Genomic DNA, 25,617 nt, shown 5'->3' with positions numbered 1-25,617 from the left:
CATGAAGCGTGAGGTATATCGGACGAATTGGATAATGTATGGAGGAGTTATGAGGACTTCCTGTTTCACCAATAGGTGGCGCTATAAGTATGATGCAATACTGACACATAGATGTGTTCAGGACAGAACCGTCATGAAGCGTGAGATATATCGGACAAATTGGATAATGTATGGAGGAGTTATGAGGACTCCATGTTTCACCAATAGGTGGCGCTATAAGTATGACGCAATACTGACACATAGATGTGTTCAGGACAGAACCGTCATGAAGCGTGAGATATATCGGACAAATTGGATAATGTATGGATGAGTTATGAGGACTTCCTGTTTCACCAATAGGTGGCGCTATAAGTATGACGCAATACTGAAACATAGATGTGTTCAGGACAGAACCGTCATGAAGCGTGAGATATATCGGACAAATTGGATAATGTATGGAGGAGTTATGAGGACTTCCTGTTTCACCAATAGGTGGCGCTATAAGTATGACGCAATACTGACACATAGATGTGTTCAGGACAGAACCGTCATGAAGCGTGAGATATATCGGACAAATTGGATAATGTATGGAGGAGTTATGAGGACTTCGTGTTTTATGGCGAAATGTCAAACTTTGGCAGGGCGCCACGGCAAGGGTGTTTGGTGAAAACTCAATTTTTTTGATAACTTTTGATCACAAAGGTCTTAAGATGAAGCTGACCCGATATGAAGTTGATCGGATTAAATCTGTAGGAGGAGTTCGTCGAAGTACGAGGCATGGAAATGGTCAAAACAAGGACAAAATGGCACATTAAGAGCAAAATGGCGGACTTCCTGTTGCATGTTGGGTATAGCTCCAAGAGACATTTAAGTGTGGCTCGATGAAATACATATGCCCACCGAATTTCGTTAGCCTACATCAAACTGAAAGGTGGGGCTCGCCATTTTAAACTTTCCAGGGGGCGCTCTTGAGCCGTTTTGCCACGCCCATTTCCGTCACCCATGAATTATCAAATTTTTCACCGGGACTGACGTATCTGCAAAGTTTCATCCGTTTTCATCGATGTTCAGGCCGCCTAAAAGGCATTTGTTTGGAGTAAAGGAGAAGAAGGAGAAGGAGAATAATAATCCTTCGAGTTTCAATAGGGCCTCGCACCGCCAGTGCTCGGGCCCTAACTAGGGCTGCGAGCAGCAGTGAGCGGGCCCTCGCAACCCATGCGTGTCGGGGTCTGGCGCGGTTAAAGGGTGTGCTATTTCGGTGTGCAGTACTGAGAGAAACTTCCTGTCACCAGTAGGTGGCGCTCTAAGTGTGACTCAATACCGAAGCATAGATGTGTTCAGGACGGTACCTTGATGAAGCGTGATAAATGTTGAGTAAATCGGATTACGTATGTAGGAGTTATGAGGACTTCCTGTTTCACCAGTAGGTGGCGCTGTAGGTATGACGCAATACTGACTTACAGAAGTGTTCAAGATGCGACCTTCATCAAGCATGAGCAATTTGGAGTAAATCGGATAACATATGTAGGAGTTATGAGTACTTCCTGTTTCACCAGTAGGTGGCGCTGTAAGTGTGACTCAATACCGACGCATAGATGTGTTCAAAATACGACCTTCATGAAGCGTCAGCAATTTGGTACAAATCGGATGATGTATGCAGGAGTTATGAGGACTTCCTGTTTCACCAATAGGTGGCGCTATAAGTATGACGCAATACGGACACATAGATGTGTTCAGGACAGAACCGTCATGAAGCGTGAGATATATCGGACAAATCCGATAATGTATGGAGGAGTTATGGGACTTCCTGTTTCACCAATAGGTGGCACTATAAGTATGATGCAATACTGACACATAGATGTGTTCAGGACAGAACCGTCATGAAGTGTGAGATATATCGGACAAATTGGATAATGTATGTAGGAGTTATGAGGACTTCCTGTTTTACCAATAGGTGGCGCTATAAGTATGATGCAATACTGACACATAGATGTGTTCAGGACAGAACCGTCATGAAGCGTGAGATATATCGGACAAATTGGATAATGTATGTAGGAGTTATGAGGACTTCCTGTTTCACCAATAGGTGGCGCTATAAGTATGATGCAATACTGACACATAGATGTGTTCAGGACAGAACCTTCATGAAGCGTGAGATATATCGGACAAATTGGATAATGTATGGAGGAGTTATGAGGACGTCCTGTTTCACCAATAGGTGGCGCTATAAGTATGATGCAATACTGACACATAGATGTGTTCAGGACAGAACCGTCATGAAGCGTGAGATATATCGGACAAATCGGATAATGTATGGAGGAGTTATGAGGACTTCGTGTTTTATGGCGAAATGTCAAACTTTGGCGGGGCGCCACGGCAAGGGTGTTTGGTGAAAACTCAATTTTTTTGATAACTTTTGATCACAAAGGTCTTAAGATGAAGCTGACCCGATATGAAGTTGATCAGATGAAATCTGTAGGAGGAGTTCGTCGAAGTACGAGGCATGGAAATGGTCAAAACAAGGACAAAATGGCACATTAAGAGCAAAATGGCGGACTTCCTGTTGCATGTTGGGTATAGCTCCAAGAGACATTTTAGTGTGGCTCGATGAAATACATATGCCCACCGAATTTCGTTCGCCTACATCAAACTGAAAGGTGGGGCTCGCCATTTTAAACTTTCCAGGGGGCGCTCTTGAGCCGTTTTGCCACGCCCATTTCCGTCACCAATGAAATATCCGATTTTCACCGGGACTGATGTATCTGCAAAGTTTCATCCGTTTTCATTGATGTTTAGGCCGCCAAAAAGGCATTTGTTTGGGGAGAAGAAGAAGGTAGGAGAATAATAATCCTTCGAAATACAATAGGGCCTCACACCGCCAGTGCTCGGGCCCTAATAACTAGGGCTGCGAGCAGCATTGAGCGGGCCCTCGCACCCCACGCGTGTCGGGGTGCGGCGCCATTAAAGGCTGTGCTATTTCGGTGTCCTGTACTGAGAGAACATTCCATTCACCAGTAGGTGGCGCTCTAACCGTGACTCAATACCGATGCATAAATGTGTTCAGGACGGTACCTTGATGAAGTGTGAGAAATGTTGTGTAAATCGGACAATGTATGTAGGAGTTATGATGACTTCCTGCCTGACCTGTAGGCGGCGCTATAAGTATGACTCAATACTGACACATAGATGTGTTCAGGACAGAACCGTCATGAAGCGTGAGATAAATCGGACAAATCGGATAATGTATGGAGGAGTTATGAGGACTTCCTGTTTCACCAATAGGTGGCGCTATAAGTATGACGCAATACTGACACATAGATGTGTTCAGGACAGAACCTTCATGAAGCGTGAGGTATATCGGACGAATTGGATAATGTATGGAGGAGTTATGAGGACTTCCTGTTTCACCAATAGGTGGCGCTATAAGTATGATGCAATACTGACACATAGATGTGTTCAGGACAGAACCGTCATGAAGCGTGAGATATATCGGACAAATTGGATAATGTATGGAGGAGTTATGAGGACTCCATGTTTCACCAATAGGTGGCGCTATAAGTATGACGCAATACTGACACATAGATGTGTTCAGGACAGAACCGTCATGAAGCGTGAGATATATCGGACAAATTGGATAATGTATGTATGAGTTATGAGGACTTCCTGTTTCACCAATAGGTGGCGCTATAAGTATGACGCAATACTGAAACATAGATGTGTTCAGGACAGAACCGTCATGAAGCGTGAGATATATCGGACAAATTGGATAATGTATGGAGGAGTTATGAGGACTTCCTGTTTCACCAATAGGTGGCGCTATAAGTATGACGCAATACTGACACATAGATGTGTTCAGGACAGAACCGTCATGAAGCGTGAGATATATCGGACAAATTGGATAATGTATGGAGGAGTTATGAGGACTTCGTGTTTTATGGCGAAATGTCAAGCTTTGGCGGGGCGCCACAGCAAGGGTGTTTGGTGAAAACTCAATTTTTTTGATAACTTTTGATCACAAAGGTCTTAAGATGAAGCTGACCCGATATGAAGTTGATCGGATGAAATCTGTAGGAGGAGTTCGTCGAAGTACGAGGCATGGAAATGGTCAAAACAAGGACAAAATGGCACATTAAAAGCAAAATGGCGGCCTTCCTGTTGCATGTTGGGTATAGCTCCAAGAGACATTTTAGTGCGTCTCGATGAACTACATATGCCCTCCGAATTTCGTTCGCCTACATCAAACTGAAAGGTGGGGCTCGCCATTTTAGATTTTCCAGGGGGCGCTCTTGAGCTGTTTTGCCACGCCCAGTTCCGTCACCCATGAATTATCAAATTTTTCACCGGGACTGACGTATCTGCAAAGTTTCATCCGTTTTCATCGATGTTCAGGCCGCCTAAAAGGCATTTGTTTGGAGTAAAGAAGGAGAAGGAGAAGGAGAAGAAGGAGAAGAATAATAATCCTTCGAGTTTCAATAGGGCCTCGCACCGCCAGTGCTCGGGCCCTAATAATCCTTCGAAATACAATAGGGCCTCGCACCGCCAGTGCTCGGGCCCTAATAATAATCCTTCGAAATACAATAGGGCCTCGCACCGCCAGTGCTCGGGCCCTAAATATAGGCCTAGAAGGAATCAGAATATGTGGAAATTTAATTTGAGCCTATTTTAATACAATTCAAATTCTGCTTAGAGGGAATTATTTTCAACGAACATAATGACCTGAGCATAATTCATAATTATCTAAGTTAATATAGGCCTATGAGAACGCAACGCTTTTTACGGTAGGCTGGGCCTATGCGTCTTGTGATTGTACTGTAGCCTAGGCTACAATTTAAGGCTTATTAGGCCCTATTGAATTCCTTTTATAGCCTACTAGGCTACTCATTATTATCTAATTATCTAGTTGATATATGAATAAAACAATAAGCCGTTTTAATGGCTATGGGCTAATAGTTGTAGCTATACACATGTTTATGCGCTCTGCTCTTACGCACGGTTGAGGCGGCAGCTCAAATACACTTCGCACATATCCTCTGCACCTTGGCAGTGCAACTGCCACAGACAGCTATGGTGCACTTCATGCATTGTAAGTAAGTAAGTAAGTAAGCTTTATTTATATAGCGCTCTTCACAGCACGGATGCACAGAGTGCTTTACAGTAATAAATTAAAATGGCAATACAACACGAGACAAAATTAAAACGACACAGAACAGAAAAAACAACAACATTGGTAGACAGTTCTGTTCTTGCTGCAGCTTGTCTTCACCATGCAGGTATTTTGGTGGGGGTATTCTTCTGTGGACACTGCGAGTGGCGCCGCCGATGGCTGTTTGGATGTCAGAGCGCGCAGCTCTTCAGCCAACTGGAGGATGTCGCGTCTGGGGAGGCTCTGCGTCTCTCCACCAGTCCCCAGCGAGTCCAAGCTCCCCCAATGAATAATACTTATTTATAATAGCCTACATAGCGCGAAACTGTGCATATAATAGGCTGTAGCCAGCGCGAAACTGCGCATTCCCTATAGCCGTTCATTAAACGGCTGGCGGCTGGTATAAATAAATAAAAACATACACGATATTTTGTTATTTGAATGATCTTGAATATATATATATTCAAGATCATTCAAATAACAAAATATTGTGCATGTGAACGCACTCACTGTCAAACCTGCCGCCATCTATGCACAAGATAGTTAATGTCCGGATATGATTGACAATGAGTGATCTTTACTCATGGCGACTATGTCAATTTTGTATGGATCCACAAGTCGATCAAGCGTATTTTTTCTTTGTATCGTGCTGAAGCCATATAGCCTACTGCGCTCAGACTTGGCTACATTAGCTGGTGCCCCGTCTTCAAATTTACTTCCGGGGTTTACGAGTAGCCTACCAGTTGAATGCGTTCCAGAAACAAAACACAAAACCCCCACGTTCACCACATCTTTACTAACAAATATATTGACAATACTGTTATTTTGCGCATTTGACCTAACAGCCACGTCTTGACCCCACGTCAGTTACCGAGATAGATAGGCTACTGTAGGCCTAGATATAGGTGTTCATAATAATTAAATTACATCCAGATGGAGAAAACGTGTTTGAGAACAAGGTAATAATAACAATTAAACGTTATTTGTATAGCACCTTTCATACAGATAAATTCAGCTCAAAGTGCTTTACAACAGAGCATTTAAATTAAAGAATGTGAAATTTAATGATGCTTCATTCGTAGACTATAGGAGAAAAACACTGAGCCCAGCCTGCTAAATCTACTCAAAGACGCCACCTGGCGGTGGTGCATCACTAAAACGAAATAACACCCGTCTGAAATCCCACGAGATTTCCAACGGGATTTCCCTGCCAAATACCGCGAAGGTGAAATGCTGCAGCATGTGACATTTCTAACTTCCCACATCTGTAGGAGCTATCTAACATTAGCTAACTAACTTTACCAGCTTAGGAAAGCATGTTAGCCCCACAGCTAACGTACACATAGCTAGCTCACTGCTCCATAACCAGGACACAGACGATTTATTTCAAATTAATCTCAAATAAGTACCTACAATTTACTTTTCTTTTACTTACATTTCCACCCTCTCCAATTTCTTCAAAGAGTTGGGACAAGATGTAGCGATACGTGTGGATTTTTGCAGCCGAAAACAGAACAGCGATGCGGCATAATTAATGATGTGACGTGCTCGACTCAGCTGGAAAAAAATGGCGGAGTTCAGAGTGGAAGCAAACCTGGCCGCTAGAGCGACACCTGGGCGGGACTATGATAATGCTCCTCGATCTACGTCACCAAAACGTCAGTAACGACACGGAAAACTCTGAAAATCCAAATGGCTTGTTGAAGGGTGGGGCTTCCAGGGCAGGAGAAAGTGTGCTGACCATAAACAAACTACTGGGTTGTTTGATATCAACGTTTGTACATTGGCAGGACCATCAGAGACCAACATGTATATGATAAACACTTTACAAAATTGATTTAGTATTTGCGGTGCCCTTTAAGGGAGAAAATCTGAAAGAACCCCTATCTCACAATGCGTTAGAAGAGCACTGTACGTATGAAACATTAGACGAGCGGCTATGTTACAGAACTACGGGACGGTGGAGGCGCGGGCTGTGGAGGTTGCCGAGGTCCTTCAAGCACATCTCAGCTCTGAACATCAGGAGCCTAATCCAGCATGCTCAGAGGTGAGTTCTCCAGAGAAGCAAGAAGATGATACTGCTTCCACTGGGACACTGCTCTGCTCCATTTTCTTCCAAAAGAAATGTGCCCTGGTTAGCAGAGGCTCCTGTCAGACATGATATTGGCTGATGTCTCAGCCACATTCACAACCAATTCAGCTGGTAAAACACTGCTTGTGATGTGTAGGTTTCTACTACACTTGCCACTGATGTAATACAGTACCTGCTTATTTATCAATCCTCTGGTGAGGCAAATGGTGATGTGCATTGGTTCATACTTTGTACTCTGTATCATGTTTTCAACTAAATAAAGAGGGGAAGGAAATGATAATGGAGGAAGGGGAGAAAGATAGTAAGTGGCAAGTACTCTATAACTTAGTAATGGCTCCTAATTACAGAGGTAGAGACCACAAGGAGGCCACAGAGTGACACACGGCAAAGGTATCATTAGGGGAATGAAGGGAGTAGCTCAAAAATGACAAAAATGTCATTAGGGACCAATAAACTGCAACAGACGGTGGGGTCAAAGTGTAAAGTAGTCTCTCGGCTGCCACGGCGATGCGCCGTCCAAAGGTGGGCACTCATTAGTGATTGTGTGCTACGGCAGTCGGGAGAGAGAAGGGATAGGCCTCTTCATGCACAGTAGCTTACAGAGGCTCTGTTAACACTAGAATAGCTGAGAGTGGGTAAAGGTGACCCATGCAACTACATCAAAAAATTATTCTCTGCAATCGTTCAAGTTACAGCGCCCTGCTTTCATGACTTTACCTAGATATGTGCGTTTTACGTGTCAGTGTTTTTGAAACTTCGAAATCCCACCAGGAAAAGGTAGTTTGGTCATTTTTTTTGTGAATTCTGGCTAAAAGCCGGTCAGCCATCTTTTTTTACCTGACTTTTAGGCTGCAATGCTACTTTCTCCCAGCAGATGTTGCCTAGGTTCATCAATGTTTTTTTTGTTTTTTTTTATAGGAATCAAGGTTGAATGAATAATCCATCCTTACATATGGATATAAGAATGTGCACAGCAATAATATTGTTGTGGTAGACTATATGTGACTTCAACAATGAATGCAAAATATTACACTCACACAATGGCTCATTTAGATAAAACTGTGTTTAATCTCAAAACGTATGCTATCAGCTCAACACAGGTCAAATGTCCTCAAACGAATAGCACTCAATAGTCTATGATGCAAATGTTGAATTTTGAAATGTTGTAAATGTCTTGAAAACCCACCCTTACGTGTATGGATGTGAATGCTTATGTAGGCTAGTGAATGAATGCAAAATTACTAGGGTTGCAGGCTATTCAACCCTCTAAATCGTTTGCATCGGTTCAGGGAATAATATGTTACAATGTTGCACTTGGCACTTGGGTCATTTTTGTTCAACTGGCAATCTGGACAAAGCAAATATATAATATAACTGGGAGTATAATATAATTATAATTATATAGGAGCATTGGTGTGAGTAAAAAGAACTGTGCTTTATCCCTCTGGAGTCTGCGCCCACGGTGGCGCGGGCATCGTACGTTTTTATAGATTTTTCAGCCATATCAACACGCACAGAAATCATATACATAATTTTACACCATTGTTTTGTGTATAAGACGTCTGTTTCGTGTCTTGAGATTTACAGCGTTTATGATTGGTTCCTGAAGGCATCCTACGCCGCCTTCTCTGAATCTCCATTGGTTGGAGCTTTCCCCATGGATTCAGCTGTCTATCAGTCTCAGACATAATAAACCAATGACCATCCACATTATTCACCACTTTCTATCAAGAGAGCCGCCCATTGGATAAACCTGGGCCATGTGGTTTGCAAACAACTAGGGATGATGTTTTGAATCCGGCTGGGCTAACGTTACCTGAATTAACTTAGGCTACCGGAGGAGATAAAATGAGCAAACAAACAAAAAACAGGAGATGTGCTGAGGTTTTAGAGGCTGTCTTTGAGTCCAGCTCATCAGAAGAGGAGCTTGGGGGATTTGGAGACGTGACAACAATTTGGATCTCGTCGATGATGTAAGTTTGGCTAGCTTCGCTAACGTTAGCCCATTCTTACCGGTAATTTTGACGTCACTGTAATGTTGCCGACTGCTTATGTTAGCTAGCACTGTTTATGTTAGCACTGTATGTTAGCTAGCTCTGTTTGTTTATGTTTTATACTTAGCCACTGTTTATGCACACAAAATGATCAATCCTACTGTAAGTTACCTCATGAACTTATCAAGAATAAATATCCGCTCATTATATTTGTGCGTAAAGAGAGTAACTTAGGGTGGTTTCTGTAAGGGGGGCTGGTTGGCTAGCTGACCCAAACGCAGGACCGCGGACACAGACGGACAGTTCCAAGCCCAGAGGGCGGTTTAATACAATAGCGGCGGTACAGAGGGCAAGGCAAAGGGTAGTCAAGTTCAGGCAGGGGTCAATCGATCAACAAACAATGTCCAGAAAACGTAATCCAAGCCGTGGTCGAGGTCCGGGAAGAATGGGTCGGGGAAGCCGTGTGTCAGTCCAGGGAAAGAGCAGCAAACAAACCGGAATCACAAGGAATCTTAGGGAAGAACTGGCGACGAACGTTGGGAAGACCGGGTTCTTATAGGGGAGGTGATTGGATGAGTAGTGGCAGCAGGTGAGCCGCGCCCTCGGAGCTCGTTAGCGGAACTGTGTTCAGGTGTGCGGGGGTGATTACATCGGAGGGCGCGCAGAGCGCGCGCTGAAGTGGAAGGCCGTGGCGTGCGCGCTGCGGGAACGGTGGTGGGAGCTGGAGAGCGCCCAGGCGGAGGCGGAGCCGTAACAGTTTCACACATATAGTTTTGTGCGCACCAAACGAACTTTGGGCCCGAGAGCGCTCTGTATGGGCCTGTGTGAAGACAACAATCGCAGACAAGTGCGCACTAAAACAGCCGCTCCGAGACCCTCCTGAAGAGGTGTTTTCGGAGCGGTCACAACCGATTTCTAGGGCGCTCCAGTTGTTGTGTGAAACTGCCCGTTCTCGGACAGATGTTTGACCTAAAAAAGACCCCGTAGTCAGATGCGCTGTGCATTGTGGGGCGCACTGTTTGTTTACTTGACTCTCCAGTGGAGTGCGAGCTAGCTAGCGAGCTAGCGCAAAGGTGACGAGGGACTGAATAACTGAAATATTATAACTTTAACCCTCAGAGGGCTGGGGCTATTTGAGCCGTTTTTGTCATACTTAGGATTTTGACCTCATATACCACATTAACAACATGGTACCATGCCATGCTTGGTACCATTTTTTCCTGACATGTTCAGCTACCTGATCTGACATTCAGTTTTTGATTATGACTTACTGTATTGTCACCATATTGTATATTATACTATAAGAATTTCAAAATCGGATTCAAATTTTGTGTGTTTTTTGTACTTGAAAAATGTGAGTGATATTCTAGCCTATGGAAGGGTGCAAATGCACCCACAGGTTGTATGTATGAACATACAGATGTCAAATAAAGATAAATCAAGCTATATACCATCTTATTTTGACATGTAACATGTAATAATCATAGGCGTTTTTACCTCTTTTTAGCTGTGCCTTTCTTCAACACTTGTTCAACAACAGACCATGTCTACAATTAGAGATCTAGATAAGATTTGCATTCTCTGGGTGTGAGGACTTGCTGTATTTGACCTGACAATTAGTGACTGCTATATGTGACCTGACAATATTTCAATTGTACATGCTGTACACTGGACTCTGCATACTGTATTCCCAAGAAATAAACAAAATCAGATTAGCAAAATGGTATTTTATTTATAGTCTACAAACTGTAAAGCAGGTGCAGTGTCTCTCAGATACAGCTGGACTGGACAGAGTGACCCATACGGAATATATTACAAATGTATTCAAAATATATTATTATATTGCAATATATTTCATTTCCGTATGGGGAGTCAGTAGGACAGAAGGACAGTCAACCGGAGTTGTGGAATTCAAAGAAACAGTTCCTGTCAACACTGAGACAGAGGGCCACATCGCATGCGTTGCACTTCCAGGAAGTGTCTTTCCTCTCGCCATTTTTTGCGCAGAGCCTGCACACCTTGCGCCCGATGGTGTTCTTCTTGCTCGGGTTTTCTGCGAGCTCTTCAGGCGTGGCAGTGGGCACAGGAATATGCTGAGCGTTCCTGTTGGTGGGAGTGGGAACTCCTGTGACCTCCACCCCACACAGTCCGGCCACAAGCTCAGTGATGAAGTCCTTGTGGGACATGGGGGTTTCTTTGGGCGTTCTTCTCTCACAGATTTCACAGTGCATGATGTAGGCATTCGTTGTAGCAATATCTACAAAGTGCAGGAACATTGTGCGGTAGAACCGGCCGGCTCTACGGTGGGTTGAGTAGTACCCTGTGAGCTGATCTGACAGATCAACTCCACCCATAAACTTATTATAAGCTTTGATAGGGGTGGGGCATTGCACATCTTTCACCGACCAGATGTTATCTTCCTTCACCTTTCTCGGGATCGTGTCACCAAGAGTGTAAGCAGGATGTAGAGTGGAGCAGATAGACACAACCTTCGTGTCCATCCACTTCACGAAGACCAGGGCCCCCTCCCGGATCCACCTCAGTTTGCCTCTCTCTGCGTTCTTCGGTATGGCATTCTCTCTGCCTCTGGGAATGTCCTTCCTGTTCTCTCTGTACGTGCCGCAGGCTCCGTAGTTCATGGTGTGCAGGTCAGTGAACAGTTTTGGGCTGGTGTACCAGTTGTCCATATAAATATGGTATCCACTCCCCAGCCACCGCGGACATATGAGATTCATCACTGCATCATGAGACTCCATGCTCGCTGGTTGGAATGTGCGACTTGCCTGTGTACATCTCAAAGTTGATGGTGTAGCCATTGGAAGAGTCAGCCAGTACGAATAGTTTCATCCCCCAGCGTGTTGGCTTGTCTTTCATGAATTGAGTCATACCTGTTTTTGCCTTTGTGGCCACCATTCTCTCATCAATAGACAGGTTCAGCTCTGGATGATAGTGTGCCATGCAGGCTGTGCGGATCTCTTCATACAGCGGCTTCATGCGAAACAGCTTGTCATACCGTGGTTGTCCCTTCAGGCGATCGTTTGCAACATCCTTCTCTGGATCACTGAGGTGAATGTTCCACCATATCCTCCTGAATCTGTCCCTGGACATAATCATTCTGGGAAAGGGCACTGACATGATGTGATTGGTTTTCCAGTAGTCCTGGAGGCATGGCAGGTGCACAATGGAAGTGTACAGGAGGAGACCAAGAAAGTGACAAAGAGTCTCTAGATCAATATTTTCCCACTCGTACTTCTTGCTCTTGGTCTGCTCTGAAGCATACTTGTTGGTGTTTCGGACAACGGTCAGCATTGAGTCAGTGGAAAAGTACAACAGGAAGAGTTCCTTTGGAGTGAAATCCACATGAAGGTCTACCTGGGGTCCTGGATCCCTTGTGTGCCTCCATTGTGGGTGCTGTGGGGTAATGTCGGGATCCTCCTCAGTTCTCCAGGGCTCTCCTGCTGCGGCTTGGCCTTGCGGAGACACTGCCCTGTCTGTCTGGCGCTTGCGCTTCCCCTTTGCAGCTGTTGAAGGTGTGCTATATGACAAAAAAAGAGAAAGGAGAATTTACAACATTTGCAAAGGGAGTAAAACTGACTCATTCTCTCAAACCCTCTTGCTAATTCGCACATGACACACACACACACACACCCCTCACTCAGACACCACTATATCTACCTGCTACTGACAAGGGTAGGCTATATCTACCTGCTACTGACAAGGGTAGGCTATATCTACCTGCTACTGACAAGGGTAGGCTATATCTACCTGCTACTGACAAGGGTAGGCTATGTCTACCTGCTACTGACAAGGGTAGGCTATGTCTACCTGCTACTGACAAGGGTAGGTCACATCAGTGCTGACACTGTTGGTTCTCAATGAGCCACTTTTTTACACTATGCTTGGAGTAGTAGGTAGGAGACTCTGATCGAAAGTGATAAATGTAATGTGTAAAACCTATCAATAGCTACATCTTGTTTTTGCTTACCTCCTGTTAGTAACAGTAGCAGTAGGACTGCCAGTGCTTGCAGGCTTGGCACCCTTGCCCCTCCCTCTCCCCCTCCCAGTGCTAGTAGAAGGCTCATTGTCTGGATCACTGAAGTTGAACGAATAATCACTGTGAAGATAGACAGGAAAATACAAGGTTACAAGCCAGACAACAGAAATATTTCTGACATACATCACCAATTCAAAAGCAACAAAAAGCAACTCAACTCAGCACTACTTGACCATGGCATTGTAAGTGTAGCTAGCTAGGTAAACAGACAAGTAAACAAACACCTGTCTTTCTTACCTATGACGAGGATCAAAATCTGGGTCATCCGATTCATCTTCATCTACCGGTAGATCATGTTGTTCATCCTCACTTTCAGACTCGGACAGTAAGAAATCAATTTGAGCCTCTTGGACGCAGAACTGGAGCGCTCGAGGGACGCATAGTGTTCGACGCGGACGGACATTTACCTTCCATTCCATTTTTGTGGTAACGTTACCAAATGCTACAAACAAAACAAAACGATTCCAAAACACAAATATATAATCAAAACTATCCTAGCTAGAATAAAATTATCTTTCTCTCTTTCTCTTCTCCTCTCTATATCTCTTTCTCTCTTTCTCTTCTCCTCTCTATATCTCTATCTCTCGTCTCTTCGTGTCTCTTCAGCCGGCATGTATTCAGCGCGTGAACTTTCAAACAGTGTCTGAGTTTTTGGTCACGTGACGCTGTATTCGTTCTCCCATTGGCTCAGGTGGGACACAGTCGATTCTGGCATTTTTTACCGCATCAAAATAGGACGAAATATGCCAGAGATAATCAAAAACATGCAACGCCTGCTATAGAAACTGCGCGTAAAGGCACACAAATAATATGATTTATGCATCTAAATTAAAATCGTTGTTTCCCTTGGTCTATTGACATCACACAAAAGTATGTTAGAGACTCATGCCTGGAGCTTCGGGAACAGTTGCCCGGAGCACTTTAGGTGCATTCGTTTCGATTCTATGGACTCTGGAAAATAGTCATGTGATTGCCCGCGCCGGCGCGGGCGTGGTCTGGCGAGGGTTAATAACCGAAATAAGAGGACAAGAGACATAAATAAGCACTAGTGCTATGAGCAACAGGCGTTGTAACATCTCCATGTTTACGTCTTGTTTACATCTCAAGCCGGTCTACTCCTGTTTACAGCCGTCGTCATGGAAACATCATTGGTGAGCACTACATCTTGAGTGGCCTTGCGAAGCTTGCGCTTATGTAGTTTGCGTCGACTATGAATCCGGCCTAGGCGCGGCTGTGCTTCTCCAAAGTGCGCCAACTTCTTGTTTCGGTCAAAACCAAATCTAAAGTAGTCCTAATCAATCAATCAATCAAAGCTTTATTTGTATAGCGCATTTCATACCCAGAGGCAACACAATGCGGTTTACAGAGAACAAGGGAGGTGGGCAGACGTCCCACCCCTACATATTCCAGAGGGAAGCAAAAAAAACAGTATCACCCGGGGGCCAGATAAGTGAGCTGTAAAAAAATCTTCCCTGACCCCTCTCAACAAGGCGATCGAGCAAGCTCCTGGAGTATGTTTGTCTACTGGCTAAGAACATTTATAAAGCAATAAATAACATTAAATTACATTTTCAGAGTAAAAGAGGCTAATAACATCATAGGAGCCAGGATTGGTGTATGTCTGTGTGTGTGTGAGCGTGAGTGAAAGTGTGTCTGGGTCCAGTTAGAGGCAGGGGTCGGGGGTAGGGTGGGGGTGGGAAAAGGATACGGACCCGGGTTAGGGTGAGGGGAAGGGGAGCTGGGCCCAGGCCTAAGCCGGATGTGGACTGGTGGGTGTCTGTGTGTACGTGTGTGTGTTAACTAAGTACTACAACATCCACAGCTGACACGGGGGTATCTATCGGACTCAGGGTGGTCTGCGGGCGACAGTGGGGCATCCACTGGACCTGGTTAAAAGGTAGGAGGGAGAGAGAGAGGCACTAGGGGAGGCAGAAAACGGTTAGTAGCACGCTGAGCCATTTAAGCAACACAGATATCGGAGCAGAACAAGCCTGTTATAGGGCAACCAGCTTCTGTACACAATTTGATATACATACAGTGCATGGCAGGATATACACCAATGTATACAGAGGATTCACAGGTAGGTTTGAGGCTGCCTTTCTGTGTCTCAAGGTCCTAGCTAGTGATTGTAGGCTAGGCCGAAAAGGTACGTCTTGTACCTTTGTGTGTACTGATGTGTGTCTGTGTGTACCTGTGTGTGTGTATTAAATACTACGATATCCACAGCTCCACAGCTGACACTGGACCTGGTTAGAGGATAGGAGGGAGAGAGAGAGGCACTAGGGGAGGCAGAAAACGGTTAGTAGCACACTGAGTCATTGAAGCAACACAGCTGTCAGAACAGAACAAGCCTGTTTCAGGATAACCAGCTTCTGTACACTACTTGATATACATACATTGCATGGCAGGATACATACCAATGTATACAGAGGATTCACAGGTAGGTTTGAGGCTGCCTTTCTGTGTCTCAAGTTCCTAGCTAGTGATTGTAGGCTAGGTCGAAAAGGTACGTCTGTGATCAGTACAATGATCAGTACTTCTGTTTTGTCCTGGTTTAGTTGGAGGAAATTATGTGACATCCATACATTTATATCTGTAATACACTTGACAAGGCAGTTATGGAAATATAGAGTTGGGTATCATCTGCGTAGCTATGGTAGCTAATGTTGTGCCTCCTGATGACACTGCCAAGGGGCAGCATGTACAGGCTGAAGAGTAGAGGTCCTAGGATCGATCCTTGGGGCACCCCACAGGTCATAGGGATCTTTCCTGAGCTATATTCACCGAGGGCAACGAAGAAATCACGACCGTTAAGATAGGTCTTAAGCCAATTTAGGACTGGACCAGAGAGGCCAACCCACTTTTCCAGTCTTTCGATGAGGATTGCATTATCTATAGTATCAAAGGCTGCACTCAGGTCCAGGAGGACGAGAACAGAAAGCTCTTTGGAGTCCAAGGGAACCCCAGCAGGTGGCGCCGAACCCTAAATCTGAGGCTCCTCCCTTTCATTCAGCTTGCGGTAACTGTGACACTGCCATCCAGTGACCATATTGTCCACAATGGAAACATGCTTCATCCTTCCCACTCTGTCTGTACCGATGAATATGCTTAGACCTACTACTACGTTGTCTATTCTCCCTTTGTCGTCCTCCCCGTTTTTGTTTCACCCCGGCAGAGTTGGGAGGCGGGGCGGCAGCTACAACAGCGGGTGAAACAGTCATAGTTTGGGAAGTATGTGTGAGCTCTGATTGCCGAGACGGCGTGATAGAGTTCAAAACGGAATGACTAGGAGGGGGAAGGGACTTTGAATATTCATCTCTCTGATTAACTTCCTCAGCTACGCTTCTTTCTGACTTGAAAAAACACTCCTGTGCGACTAGTTCCCACTTCCTGAATGCATTCCAATCTATAATATTTCCAGGCTCCCTTCCTAATCCAGTCATCTCAAACGCCTGTAACTGAGCTCTAACAGTCGCTAACTCGAGAATCGAGAGTGTACCGGATAGGGGAAAATCAGAATATCTCACCCATAGCGAGAACTGTACACAAGCATCATCCCAAAACCTTTGCGCAACAATCTTAGCTGGGCCAGACAGCGAACGAGTATTGGTATTCATAATTAACACAATAGCCTACAGCCTATAATTCAAAGCCAACAATGAAAGGAAACGTATTGTTAAAACGCACGGCGGGAAATAAACAAAAGAATACAATTTCCAAAGAAACAAAGACAAATTAAACCGCTACGTAACTCACCCAGCAACTGGTCCTTTGTTGTCCCTCTGGCTCGGGCCGGAAAACCAGAGCTGGGAGGCAGGGCGGCAGCCAGCAACTGGTCCTTTGTTCTCCCTCTGGCTCGATCACCGGGAGAGCGGAGTAGGCTAGTTGTTGTTGCTTCCCTTTTCTCCCAGATGACCAGCTACCGGAAACCTAGCAGTTACGATTTATGGCAGTCGAAACAGTGTCGAAAATGTAAACAATACCTACCTGGATAATAGGCGCGCTTAACCAAACATACAAGACAAGAGCCGAAGCTCAAACAGTAAACAACAAAACCAACAACCCCGTGCAGGGACACGGAACACAAAGGACGAACAAAGGCCTACGTTAAAACAAGCAAAAAAGCATATGCCTGCCCGGCTGAACACCAGCCTCTTGGTTGGAAGCTAAACTCGTTAGGCTACACCAACCACCCGGGATAAAGGGGAAAATGTTTCTCCAAGAAACGCAGATCGGACACCACCAAATCACTCCCAGTAGCTACCACCGTTGAGAAAACATACAACGGCTTGCGGTTTGAATTACACCCGCGACCGGCCAAAGGGGAAGCCCGTTTCTGTGCCAACTTTGGCGCATTGACTCATCACCAACTCAACTGTTCTAAACTGCAGCCGATAAACAATCTTAAGTTTACATCAACTGCAAGGGAACAAATGAGTCACAAGACCAAAAATCACACATCTACTGAAAAGCAAAACCCCATGTCACGAAACAAGGACGAAATCAAAGAACAATACAATATCACCAATTATACATCGCTATTGTTGAGTTACAGATGTGGGAAGTTAGAAATGTCACATGCTGCAGCATTTCACGTCGCGGTATTTGGAATGGAAATCCCGTTGGAAATCTCGTGGGATTTCAGACGGGTGTTATTTCGTTTTAGTGATGCACCACCGCCAGGTGGCGTCTTTGAGTAGATTTAGCAGGCTGGGCTCTGTTTTTCTCCTATAGTCTACGAATGAAGCATCATTAAGTTTCACATTCTTTAATTTAAATGCTCTGTTGTAAAGCACTTTGAGCTGAATGTATCTGTATGAAAGGTGCTATACAAATAACGTTTAATTGTTATTATTACCTTGTTCTCAAACACATGTTTTCGCCATCTGGATGTAATTTAATTATTACGAACACCTATATCTAGGCCTACAGTAGCCTATCTATCTCGGTAACTGACGTCGGGTCAAGACGTGGTGGCTGTTAGGTCAAATGCGCAAAATAACAGTATTGTAAATATATTTGTTAGTAAAGAAGTGGTGAACGTGGGGGTTTTGCGTTTTGTTTCTGGAACGCATTCAACTGGTAGGCTACTTGTAAACCCCGGAAGTAAATTTGAAGACGGGGCACCAGCTAATGTAGCCAAGTCTGAGCGCAGTAGGCTATATGGCTTCAGCACGATACAAAGAAAAAATAAGCTTGATCGACTTGTGGATCCATACAAAATTGACATAGTCGCCATGAGTAAAGATCACTCATTGCCAATCATATCCGGACATTAACTATCTTGTGCATAGATAGCGGCAGGTTTGACAGTGAGTGCCTTCACATGCACAATATACACAATATTTTGTTATTTGAATGATCTTGAATATATATATATTCAAGATCATTCAAATAAGAAAATATCGTGTATGTTTTTATTTATTTATACCGGCCGCCAGTCGTTCCATGAACGGCTATAGGGAATGCGCAGTTTCGCGCTGGCTACAGCCTATTATATGCACAGTTTCGCGCTACGTAGGCTATTATAAATAAGTATTATTCATTGGGAATAGCTTGGACTCTCTGGGGACTGGTGGAGAGACGCAGAGCCTCCCCAGACGCGACATCCTCCAGTTGGCTGAAGAGCTGCGCGCTCTGGCCTCCAAACAGCCACCGGCTGCGCCCCTCGCAGTGTCCACAGAAGAATACCCCCACCAAAATACCTGCATGGTGAAGACAAGATGCAGAACTGTCTACCAATGCATGAAGTGCACCTAGCTGTCTGTGAGAGGCTATAGCAGAGGATTATGTGCGAAGTGTATTTGAGCTGCCGCCTCAACCGTGCGTAAGAGCAGAGCGCATCATATAGCTACAACTAATAGCCATTGCCATTAAAACGGCTTATTGTTTTATTCATATATCAACTAGATAATTCGATAATAATGAGTAGCCTAGTAGGCTCTAAAATGAATTCAATAGGGCAAGCCTTAAGTTGTAGCCTAGGCTACAGTACAATCACAAGACGCATAGGCCTAGCCTATCCTAAAAAGCGTTGCGTTCTCATAGGCCTATATTAACTTAGATAATTATTAATTATGCTCAGGTCATAATGTCCGTTGAAAATAATTCCCTCTAAGCAGAATTTGAATTGTATTAAAATACGAAATGATTCCTTCTAGGTCTATATAAAAAAAAACATTTTTCTAATGTGTAGCCTATAGGCGATGAACAAAACAGCCACAATGTAGCCTGCTTAGCGAGCGAGAGGGCAGTCTACCATAAAGTGTATAACCATAATGTAATATATCTAGACTACATGCATTGTGGTATTTCTTTATATAGCCAATTGTTTCTCAATAAACAGTTATGTCATCCTCTGAGTCCGAATGTAGGCTAATAGACCGGCAGCTCTAAATGCCTTCCCAATCAATGAGACATGGTTGTAAAAATGAAGTTTTATTGATGAAAAGGGTAAAACTGAAGAGTCATTGCATTGATCGATGCAGTCCGCTACCAGCAAACACTGAAAATACAGGTCCTCCAGCGAACCTGGACTAGACTATTGTAACCCCCCCCCCCCCAAATTATTTTATATTCAAATAAACTGGATGAACCGGTTTCCTAGCCCTGGATCGTGGGGAGGGGGGTAGCCTGCGTTAGCGGGTGCTTTGCCATGACCGGCCATTTAATTCGCTAGTTTGATTGATAGATGGATTAACGTCCAAAGTAGATTGTGCAAGTATTGTATAGGCCCATGTGTAAGAGATGAATGGCTGTAACCATGAACTCAGCCAGAGGTAGGCCCTACTGTAGATTGTCAGCATTATCACCAGTCTCAATTTATGTCTCAATTTATGTGTTGCCATTCATTTAAACCACCATCTCATCTAGACTACTTCTGTTGCTGCATTTTTACATTTATGCTTTCATGATTTTAGAGCGCAATAAACATTTTCCAGGATTCCAAAAAGTCCATCCATTCATCCAACTTTGTTCTGAGCGCAGCGCAGGCTGGTATCTACTGTCAAGGCTCACGACTGATGCACTCCCTTAACACGTCTCTTCCCAGACCATCAAGAGAATTTCAATATGAAAGACCTTGGGATTCCAGGAGTCAAGGCCGTTTCAGACGGGGAGCGACATTCCGCCTGCGTTCTCGCTCGGAGCGGGCGACGCACGCGTCCTGCGCGCAGCGGGGAAAGCTGACTACAATTCAGCTCTTGTCGCGGGCGGGCGCGCAGCCTAGTTCCATATGAGAACACTCCTCGGTCCAATTCCGTATAGTAGATCAGCCTGTGTACTTTCAACGAATGTATTATTAGACATAATATCATAATAATATATAAAGCCTTCAACGACCTCCTGCTGCCTGCCTGATGGCCTCAGGGCTAAAGAGACCGCGCGATCATTCCTTTAGCTGCTCTGCTGCTAATGCGAGTTCGTCTCCGTTCCTGCCCGAGAAACAGAAGTTGAACTTATAGCATCAAAATAGCTACAGGAATCATCGTTGTAAAGTTAGCTATCTGCTTTTTAGCCACCGACAGCTACCGTTAATATTATGGAAGCTGCTGTCGTGAGCTAACTTGCTATCACGGTCTCATCGTGCAGCTTCACAGCCTGCTATTAGCAGACAGCATTAAGTTGACAAAATCACACTTGCACATCATTAGAATTCCAACCATTTATATGGGATTTATCATTCAACTAAACATGGAACCTGAATACTACCTGATATTTCAAACTGCTGCCATCAGTGATCGGCGCGTCTGCTTGTTTGAGTCATGAATATCTTACGCAGTTATATTCCATGTAGTGTCCCAAAACTGTTAAATCATTCCCCATGTAGTTCACTATGAGTCGCACTCAATACATCCATGGTAATAGGGAATAGGGAGTGAGTGAACCATTTCAAACCCATCTCTGGTCATCTCCGTTAGCCATCTTACTCGTCCTGATGCCATGTTCCATATGAGAACACTCAGCCTAATGTATTAAACTTCTACTTGTCCCGACAGTTAACAGATATAGACCCGGCGACAGTTACAGAGATAGAAACTATAAATAGATAGGCTTTGTTCGTAATAATTAAATTACAACCAGACAGACAACAAGGAGTTTGAGAACGGTAGGCTCATCTAATGTGCGAGCCAGCAATGGGTCAATGAGTGGTATTACTGCGCCCCTATGGGCGTGCGAGCGGTGGTGCGGAATGACGTAAAGCGCCTGTTAGAATACCGCGGGTCAAGTTACATTCTTATGTTCCCACATCTGTACAACTCCTTAGATCGATACCACCTACTTCCCCCCGGGAGTCTGTTTTAAACAATACGCCAGACCAACAACACAATCCGAAACGAAAACAAGGCAAATACAACTCAAAACCATAAGAGGATTCGTTCAAAACGTACCTGGGAGTTCAGGAAGCCAGTGAAAGAACTGGGAAAATAATCTCAGCGTGCGCTCTGGCGCAAGAGAGAAAAAAGATTTTCCAAAAATCCACTATGGACCGACACGTCTGTCGACCAGTTCATCCACTGGAATCCCGAATCAACATAGGCAGTCCTCCCTTTCATCCCCGTCGCCAATTGTAATGGATTTTAACTCATATAGTCAAAAAGGATTTACCAAGATTCGCTCAAATAGGTTAGGTCTGGTTTATTGAGAAAACATAGGCAGTCCTGGGACAGCACCACAGGCTCTGTGAGTCTTGTTCAGTTAAATGCCCTCATGAGTATTAACAGAAGAGCACCATATACATATGCGCACACACACTCTAACATGTCGCTCTCTCCTCAGCTCAGCCCAATGGTCTCTGATGGTTCTGTCTGGCCAGCCCTGAGGTGGAGAAACACCTGATCATCAATATAGGCACACATAAGTACAAATGCACATACGTTTCCATAGACGGGATAAACAAATGGGAATATTGATATTGAGTTAATGTTAGCGGTAGACATGTGAGATTCATAAGACACATCACTGATGCCAGTGACGCGACAATATCAGGGAAATTGAGCAATTGCTTCCCTGTAGTGCAAACTTGCAAGATTCGCTCAGTTATTAACCCTTCTTGCCTTTTTTGTTGTTGGTTTTCTCTCTCCTCCTTCTTCTCTGTGTACAGTTCTCCTGTGTGCTGAGCCGCTATCCCATGTATCACCACTGCTGACTGGCTCTCTTCAGAACAGCCAAACTGGTGGAGCTCTTCTACCTGCTCAACTTCCTCCCCCCCTAGAGATTCAAGTCAGTACACCTGTGTGTGTGTGTGTGTGTGTGTGTGTATGTAAAATGAATAAGACATGAATTAAAAAGTGCTGTGTATGAAATTGTCTGCTGGCAGTAAGTGGATTAGATGTGAATGGAAAAAGTGTTGTGTATGAGAATGTTGTTTCAAACACAAACATATCCAACTTCATGAATGTCAACATATCTAATAATGTACAAACTGAATCATTCTACCCTCTTCTGTCCAGTAACCTGGAGGGCTTCCTGGAGGAGTTTGCGGACATCACCAAAGAGGACCAGATCAGGAAGCTCCACAACACGCTTGGTCCACACATGCTCAGAAGGCTGATGTCTTACAACACAGGCCCTCCAAGACCGAGCTCATTGTCAGGGTAGAGCTCAGCCCCATGCAGAAGTAATCTTTATTAAACCTTGTGAATCAATTGAGAGTAAGCTCTCATTTACAATGACGTATAATCACTCTATATTTGAACTTGTACTACAGGTGAGAGAATCCTTTGTAATGGTCTCTCTCATTCGCTCTCCTAGCTGTGATGTTGGAGTTGTGCAAGACTTGTGTGTTCTCCTGCTCTGAGTGCCCATTCTCCTACACCTCCCAGATCTACCTCCACAAGCACATCAAGAGGAGCCATGACGACCTCTGTCTGTGCTGAGGAACACACAGAGCATTATGAAGTAGCCAGTGCCTTGGCGAAGGTGTTTGAGCAGCAGTCATCAATGGATTAACTCCCAAGACACAAGGAAGAGACAGCACAACACGCGCTATGACTCCAGTGACGAAGGTAATATAATAAAGTGCATTCAACTAGCTATGCCAGGTGCCAAAGCCGGAAGGTCTGCTCTGCCAGTTATCAATGCAGGTATGCATGCATGTTTGTGTTGGTGAAATGTCTTTGCACACTGACAGTTAACTCAGGACTTTTTGAAGACTGATTTACTAATCTCACTTATTTACTCATCTCACTTTACTCAGCAGTAGATGTTCATCACCCAGGCCCTTAGAGCTGTGAGCGAGGCCCTTCAGCCCGTCTGACCTCCAGGCACAAGCAGCATCCATCGGAGATTAGCACCCCAGCCAGACCAGGTAAGGGTCTGACATGTCTACCTGTTTCATGACTAATTGATTCTTCCCCTTATGCCAGAAGCCGTACACCGCCAGCACCTAGTTTCCTGATAATCCCTTTATCCTTTTTGGTTTTCAGTTATTCTGTGATGCCATAGCCCGTGAGACCAACAGCTCCAGCAGTATTGCCCTCCACGTCTTTCCGGAGCCCCCCGCTTACCCCTCTGCCATCAAGCTCTGCATGTGCTGGTATGCGGAATTTTGTGAACTACTTCATGTTGCATGCAGGGATATACTTTGAGTTAAATTTCCATTATGTGACAGTACAATTACTTATAGCCACATCTGTGTTAATATCCAGATTGCCAGAGGATGGTGGTGTATCAGCAGTTGTCCAGCTTGACCAGCATGCTCGGTGAGGTCATGCAGAGTCTGAGGGAGGTAGCGCAGAGACTATCCGGGGAGTCTGATGGGGTTGCACGGGGAGCAGTACTGGATGCACTGGATCCTGCAAAAACGGAGGAGGTCTTGGAGGATCAGCTGAAGGACAAGGAGCATCAAAGGAAGATGGTGAGTAACTGCAGACAGAAATTTGTTCCTTATTTTTGCAGGGAAGTGTAAAGGAAGTGTAAAGTAAATTATTGTCTTTATGTTTTGCAGACATGATATCTGAGTTCCATCGGTGGCAAAGATCTGCCCGCCATTGCCACACACAGTGTGTGGAGTGTATACAGCATACATGGGAAGAGGGGGAAGAACCCTCCCGAGAATATGACCCTCTACAATGTCATATTATGTAAGAAATGGTTCATATTTTCGCAAAATAATACATTGTCTTTGTTTCATGCCATGTGAATTGAAACCATTCCCTTTCTTGATAAAAGGTGCAGTTATGGCCTGTAAGCCAAGTACTACTGTGACGGAGGTGTCTGCCCAGCTGCAGGAGACGCTGAAACATGCCCCTGCTCGAGGCAAAAAGGTATTTGATGTCAGTCAGTTAAAATTATTTCTCGTATCCAGTGACATGGCATGCTTCCAATGAACGTATGCGACTTGCGTTTACAGCCATTTAATTATGTCCTTAGGCATCTGCTCCAGCCCAGCTGACCTCCCAGACCGCAGCTCCAGCCCTGACCGTAGACCGTCTGACTACAGCGCGTCTGACCACAGCGGAGTATTCACATGAGGATGACCTCTTCTGCCCAGACCCTCGATTCAGATGAGGGTGACCTCCAGCCCAGCCCGTCTCCCTAGACCTCCCTTTCCAGCCTGCCAGGATGGATGCCTTTTTGTAAATAGTTTTTGTACATTTTAACCTTTACAAAATACATACATACAACGGTCTGTTCCCGGTCTGCCTGCCACAGAATGTGCACTGTTTCATTTTTGTTTTTAGAACTTTTGCAATTGTCAGATAATGGGTTGCTAGCCAGAGCTTGTAAATACTTTTTTTTTTGGGCTATGCGTAATGTGACAGACCGTAAACCTCATCCTTGTAAATATGTATACTTTTAATCTGTTTTGCAATGTACTTGTTTGCCTAATAAAATGTTCTAAACTGTTAATGGTGTTCACTCTCATCTTAGTTTGTATCATAATGCTTGCTGCCATATCCCCATATAGCATTAATTCGTTTTTGTACTGCAAATGCTAAATGTAGCTAGTGGTCAGGGTTTAGTAAGTAAGTGACCATATCTGCACCGTGCAAAAAGGACGTGCAGACCAAGTCATATAAATACCTGTAGATCTAGTCTCAGCCAAGTCAGTCTACGACGGTACTTGCTGCTCACGTGTAGATCGGGGCTGTGTTCGGAATCGCTCCCTCGTTCCCTCACTCCCTATTCCCTATATAGGGTTCACTATGTAGTGAACCACCTAAGGAATGGTTTAAGGAGTATTCGGACACTACACCGAACGTCACAAAAAATGCGTCGGTCATTCGTGTGATGCAGGCGGATGCACCCTCGTGTAAACAAACAAGTCTAACAGGGAGCATTCACGCTGCAGGTTGAGATGTACTCACTCAGGTAGTATCGGATTTGCTTTTGTGTGTTCATTTTGAATGTT

The sequence above is a fragment of the Borostomias antarcticus genome (assembly GCF_949987555.1).
Source record: "Borostomias antarcticus genome assembly, chromosome: 16".
NCBI classification, from domain to species: Eukaryota; Metazoa; Chordata; class Actinopteri; order Stomiiformes; family Stomiidae; genus Borostomias; species Borostomias antarcticus.
Note: the sequence above shows the minus strand (reverse complement) of the source record.